The sequence below is a fragment of the Sander vitreus genome, chromosome 9 (assembly GCF_031162955.1).
Source record: "Sander vitreus isolate 19-12246 chromosome 9, sanVit1, whole genome shotgun sequence".
Taxonomy (NCBI): Eukaryota; Metazoa; Chordata; class Actinopteri; order Perciformes; family Percidae; genus Sander; species Sander vitreus.
The window spans coordinates 1,654,838-1,661,569 of record NC_135863.1 but is presented as its reverse complement, the minus strand read 5'-3'; the positions used below and the strand labels follow the sequence as shown (position 1 = coordinate 1,661,569).

General features: G+C 37.9%; 1 long non-coding RNA gene across 3 annotated transcripts; it reads left to right on the top strand.

The window, feature by feature from the left end:
• The first annotated feature begins 2,172 nt into the window (after positions 1 to 2,172).
• On the top strand, positions 2,173 to 6,301 carry LOC144522855 (uncharacterized). Of its 3 annotated transcripts, XR_013502455.1 has the most exons (4): positions 3,741 to 3,847; positions 4,061 to 4,175; positions 4,636 to 4,726; positions 5,500 to 6,297. It is a non-coding gene; the product is annotated as an uncharacterized LOC144522855 (long non-coding RNA). The 3 variants fall into 3 exon arrangements; XR_013502453.1 differs by lacking the exons at positions 3,741 to 3,847; positions 4,061 to 4,175 and adding an exon at positions 2,173 to 2,261 and having other exon boundaries at positions 5,500 to 6,292; XR_013502454.1 differs by having other exon boundaries at positions 4,061 to 4,726; positions 5,500 to 6,301.
• The last annotated feature ends 431 nt before the right edge of the window (positions 6,302 to 6,732 follow it).

The following is a 6,732-nucleotide window of genomic DNA, read 5'->3' as shown; positions in this document are numbered from 1 at the left end:
ACAACAACTACAACCGTTGCCCCAACAGCAACTACAACAGCTGACCCAACAGCAACTACAACAGCTGTTCCAACAACAACTACAACAGCTGTCCCAACAGCAACTACAACCGTTGCCCCAACAACAACTACCACCGTTGCCCCAACAACAACTACAACCGCTGCCCCAACAACAACTACAACCGTTGTCCCAACAACTACAACCGTTGCCCCAACAACAACTACAACCGCTGCCCCAACAACAACTACAACCATTGTCCCAACAACAACTACAATAGCTGCCCCAACAACAACTACAACCGCTGCCCCAACAACAACTACAACAGCTGCCCCAACAACAACTACAACCGTTGCCCCAACAACTACAACCGCTGCCTCAACAACAACTCCAACCGCTGCCCCAACAACAACTACAACCGTAGCTGCCCCAACAACAACTACAACAGTTGCCCCAACAACAACTCCAACCGCTGCCCCAACAACAACTCCAACCGCTGCCCCAACAACAACTACAACAGCTGCCCCAACAACAACTACAACCGTTGCCCCAACAACAACTACAACCGTTGCCACTGTAACCCAATCAGCCACGACTACAAAACCTTCCAGTGGAGCCTCCTGTATCCAACTGGGTATGGTCCATCTGCTGCTTGGACTCCTTATGTTTACCCTCTGTTAAAATACAGAAACAGCTGAGACTACCCACCTATGAAGCCGCCAGAAGCAACTGTTAAAGCCTGGATTTTATTGCTCACTGCCATCTTTAGTTGGCTTTTACAGGGGGCAGGAAAATCCAAATGTAGGAAATAAATGTCTGTGTGAAGCTGAGGTGGGACGAGTAGGCAGCAATGTAATAGACACAAAAACATGTAAACATGGGAACACTACTAATCTGGAATACAATGTGAAGTGACATGTCACAATGCACACCACACAAAGAATAATCCAAAACGAGACATCTGGTAATTGAACAATGAGCATGCTTTGTCAGAGCTGTGCAGTTACCTGAAATTAAAGCACACTTTTGTAATAGATCTTACATGTTACTTGATGATATAACTATCTAACAATTTATCTTGTCACTCATTTACATTAATTGAAAAAATTAATTGAAATAATTAAAATCATTTTTCTTTACAATCTCTTCTTTGTTTCATCACATAAAAACAATAACATGTTGCAGTAGTTTAATGTAAAGTGATGACATCTACTGTACTATATAATAAAGCTTTTTGATGAGTGTGGCTTAATTGTGGTGTTTTTATCCAAAAGGCCAAGAACGATGAACCAATCAGTGGAGCACAAACAGACGTCTGGGCCCCGCACATATTTGGCTTCAGTTCAAATAATGTGAAATTTGACCCATTTTCGAAACATTTCTATATCAAAAATATGGGTTTCTTTCAACCAAATAGTCCAAAAAAAAGGTATCGTGGATGGTTCCATACAACGCTCTTCAAAAGTAATTCACTACATTCATTGAATTTGGGTGTTTAATTCAGTTTCATAGCATTTGAAAAATAAAAGTTTAAAAAAAAAAAAAAAAAAGTCGCCACAACGTATGCAAAAGATCGCTTCATCTGCAATTGATCGCAGGTCATTCTGAAGCGTCGTTTAATGAGCGTCTGGACGTCTTATTATGATGGAAATCTATACATCGCAGCAACGTATTAACTATGTCTGTTAGATGCATTACAAGTTCCTCATTTGTTCGCGGGCCATTTAGAAGCATCGTTTAATGAGCGTCTGAACGTCTTATTATTGTAACCGAACGTTTCTTATATTGTCAGACTCACTGTTTGGCTCTAAAATAAAGACACGGGCTTCCAGAACCAAGACGACACTCTCACTTTATTTTTCCCAACACAGTCAGCGGTCAGAAAATACAACGCTTTTTCCACTTCCCTTTTTCCCGTCAAAATAAGAAGCTATATGTTTACTATAACTTCCTCTTAAGCTTCAACTGAGAGGTTACACAATAAAATCCCTTACATTATGATGGAAATATATACATTGCAGCAACGTATTAACTATGTATGTTAGATGTATTACAAGTTCCTCAGTTGTTCGCGGGTTATTTGGAAGCATCGTTTATTGAGCGTCTGGATGTCTTTACTGTACACTCACTGTTGATGTGATGGACAGTGAATCTGAATTCTGCCCAGCAAGATATTCACGCCACAGTCGATAAAAAGGAAAAAAAGTTGCCAGTCTAGAAGGGTTAGGATGGAGACTGCTTCGTTGCTGCTGTCAAACCCCATGGTAAGCACTATTTCATCTTAACGTAACGTTAATACAAATATTTCGACGTTTTCTCATGTGGAAGTTGGTGTTCATCTGACAAATAACAAGATGTGTTAGTATGTTACGCCATGTCATGGTTTAAAGTAACTTTAGAGCCGTTAGATCAGGCTAACATCGCACTAGCCGCCCTTTTTTTTTTTTACATTCATTTAAAATTAAAATATCCGTGCTCTAGCTAGCGAGTTATGTACTAATTTGACTGAATCTGAATGTAAAGTTAACGTTAGCTAGCTATATCAGTTGCAGTACAGGCCAGTAACGTTAGCTAACGTTAGGCTGCTAGATAGCTAATTGAACGTTACCCGATATCGGATATCCCTTAACGTTAATTTTAGCTAGCTAGCTAGCTAGCTAGCTAACAGTAACTGAGTGCTGCACCTCAGTCATACTTTGCTCATATCGGTTAATTTGATTTTTTTTTTTTGCTTAAATGGAACTGAACCTCAACTGGGAACATTTAAAGCTGAAGACTTGTTATATAATCAAAATGTAAAGGTAGCTAAATTCTGCATGTAGCGTTAGCTAGCTAGCTAGCTAATCTGCCAACTAACATTAAATCATATTTAAAAAAGGTGAAGAAGTTCAGGGGCCGTGTAATGGCAGGCTAACGTTCGTACTTATTACATTGTGATTATAATGTTTTATTTTTACCCTGCTTATTACCAAAATGACACTAGCTACGTAAAATAAGTTTTAGGACAGTTTAGCTAGTAAGACTGGTTCGTTTCTGTACACTCGGCATTAAATCTGGTTAACAACTGATTTTGAAAACGGGGTTCGGAGTGCCAACGGTCATAAAACATGAGTTATTAGATGGTGCCCGTTTTCGTTGGCTAACGTTAGCCTTCAAAACACCCCAATGAGCATTGTCACCTGTTACCATCATTTTCTTACTGATATATCACTAACATTGATTAATTAAATAAAAACAATTTACCTGGCAAGCTAGCGTTAGCTTAATGTAGTTACTGTCCAGTCACTTAACTTTATGTTTTACTTTTTGTTGAAGCTAAATTGACCATAAGCCTAGCTAACGTTAGCTAGCTACATAAAACGGACATTAGCGGTTTATAATCGGCTTTAACAGGGACTAAACACGTTCGATGGACATATTGAATCACATTTGACTTTGAGATCAATACAATTATCAATATCACAATAATTTGATTGGTACTTTACCGTTTCATGTTTATAACAAAGGTAACTTTGGTAACATGTTAGTTGTTGTTTGTTTGTTTCACTAGTTATCCCTCATTAAAAAGGTGGTTCTTGCTAAGAATATCACCATCTTCTACAAAATGTCAGGAATACACCGTGTTCATTGCAAAACATTAGTTTGCAATACTAAAAATACTGCATTCTCACAAAAGAGCAATATTTTTTGATAGCTTTTACATAGTGTGTCTGTTTTTATGTTGGTATGATGTATAGTGGAAGATCAGAAAACGTGGGCAGGAGTTGGGAGAGAAGGCAATGCAAAGATGAAAGACATACCACAATAATAGTTGTGTGTATGAGCCTGATCAACAAGTGAAAAGAGTCAGGTATGTTATTGTCATATTAGTTTGTTGCATGATGCAAATTACACACCTGTAATCCGAATCTATCTAGTATTTGGGGCAGGCGCAGTGCCACTCATGATTCTTATGTGTTGCACTATTTTTCAACCCCCTGTATGTTCAAGGGTTCCTATACTTTCTCTATCTGTTACATTGTAGTTGAATTATTAATTACCTCTGTATATTAATCTCTTACAGGTAAGAGGAAAGAGTTTGACGAACACTGCTGAATTGGCCTGCTCAGAGGAAGAGGCACTAATGATTCCAGAAAACAGGAAGCCAAAGAAGAAGACCTACACAGACTTTGAAATGGGTAGGTAATAAACTATTATTAAATCATATCCATCTATCAACAGTAAATATTTTAACCCTTTGGAAGTTGTACTTAGGTTACATTTTGTATTCAAATGTAACCCTAACGTGCAGTGAAGGAGAGATACCACACGTCCTTCCTGCTGCTGTCAGACTTTATAATCAACACTGCTCCAAGTAGACCACACGCACCATATGTGACAATTTACTCACGTGCAACATCAATGTACACCTTATTATGCAATATCAATAACTCCTCCTGTGCAATACTGTGAATACCGTGTTATTAAATCTTCTGTCTGTATACTTAACTGTTTGAACTGCTTTATTCTTGCATTTTTACTGATGCTTTTGTCATTGCACTTTCCTTTTTGGTGCAGTATCACTGAAAATGTCCACCACTGTGGGATTAATTAAGGATCTTATCTTATTTTAAATTTTTATATGTTTGTATTTTTCAGATCTCTCAACTGCCATGATGACCAAGATATTCAACGGGGAAATGTGGAAAGCTGCCATATTCCTAGTCATTACTTTGCCAAATCATCTGTGGTAAGTTTACAAAAATCGTAATTGAAAATGGGAGTAGAAAGTAAAGAGAGGACAGCATAAAATGGCACCTTTGGTATAAAAAGTAAATACGTTTTAAATAATTGTGATTACTATGAAACCTTGATGTTAGCCCTTTTAGAGAGAAAGTTATGGTATATTTTATGGGACGATATATAACATGCTATTTAAAGCTTTCATTTACAAAGTGATCTAAATACATATTGTCAGAATGGCACTTTAACAGCGGTTGAGGCTAGATGGGATACAGCTACGGTGACAACAGTTAAGTGTAGGCACCAAAACGACTAGTTAAGTTCAGGAAACAGATCGTGGTTTGAATTAAAACTCTAGAGGAACGAAACACATGTTTTCCTGGGTGAAAGTATAACAAATATATTATTATATTAGTCTAGATTTTGCGGGATTTTTGCGTAACTTTTGGCCGTAGCTGTATCCCTTCTACCGTAAACAGCCCACCTGTTGTGGATCTTGAACTTCATCCAAAATGAAACTGCATAGACTGCAGCCCCCCTACTGACCAAATGGCCGTACTGTTCAATTATATTGAAATGCTGAATTGGAGCTTCTGAGGAAAATTTAGCAGAAAATGTAACTACGTTAACGACATTTGGCTTATCATATTCTACTTAATGAAACCACTTCTTAAAAACAAAGGGAAAAGAAACAAAAAATAAAATAAAAAAAACTTCCATGCATTAAAAGATACTTCTTCGAATAACGCACCAAACCCAAATCTTTTGTTCTTGTCACAGCAGCAGCAGCACAGAGGAATCCTACTTTCCTGAGTACGAAGCCGGCCATCAAGGACTTCCCCGAGTGGCAACAGACTGGAGCAGAGGCTGTAGCAGGGACAGCCTTTTTTTTTTTTTGCTACTGAAATAATTGACATTATGATAGACAGTGGACAATATGGTGTGACAATTAGTTTTTGTTCTCCAACATGTACACACTGCTGTTTTGAAGCAGGGATATACAGCTCACTGTGTGTAGTCAAAAGAGAGAAATACTGTATATTATATATATTTCAGCGACTCCTACAGATTAAGAAAATAATGAATTTTCTTAATAAATAAATGTTATTCTTGGCTCAATTGTTAAGTGTCTTTGGGTTCAAATAACATTACCATGATCCCATAGGCATCAAAAAATTGAGAAAGTGGCGTTTTTTAAAACTGAAACAGGGTGCGTTGGACATCCTGTTGCGTGCGCAAGCACCTTTTTATTACCACGGGTTTACAGACACGTCTGTACTGATTAGGTATTACCTGGAACACAGCCAATAATCGAGAGACACACCCACCAAACGAGAGAAAACATAACTCAAGCCGTTGCACACCATTCCCAGGAAACGTGCGTGCCCCAGCTCTTTGCCTGAGGGAAGCCCACAGTCTCAGACTTTAAAAAACACTGGTTTAAGCTTTTAATAGTGATTTTGTACATTAGCCCTTAGTATAGACCACAGCAGGATGATTATCCCAAAATCTAGCTACATACAAGAATAGCTTTAATGTGTTACAGTGTGCTATTTTCTATAATAATTTGAACTTGTGTAAATTGTCTTTGAGTACCCTGAAAAGCGCTTCATAAATAAAATGTATTATTATAAGTAATTGTATATGATGTATCTATCTTACTTTAGCATTTCAATTTAGTAAAGCTATTTAAAGTAATTTCGTGTGACCTACTGACCAGTTTTGTTAAATGGGTTAATGCGGGATCAATTGATCGGCACATCTTCCTGACATCTGTACTACGTATAACAGATGTCAGGAAGATGTGCCTGAGACTGCATCTGTACGATGTATGAGCATACGTTAGAACGATGTATGAGCAAACGTCTGGAACGATGTATATGATATATATATATAGATATGTATATATATATATATATATATATATATATACGTCGCGGAGAGAGCGCCTATATGTCGCTGAAACGTAGAGCAGCGACGTCCCGGGGACGTCGTGCCAGTAAGCAAACGAGC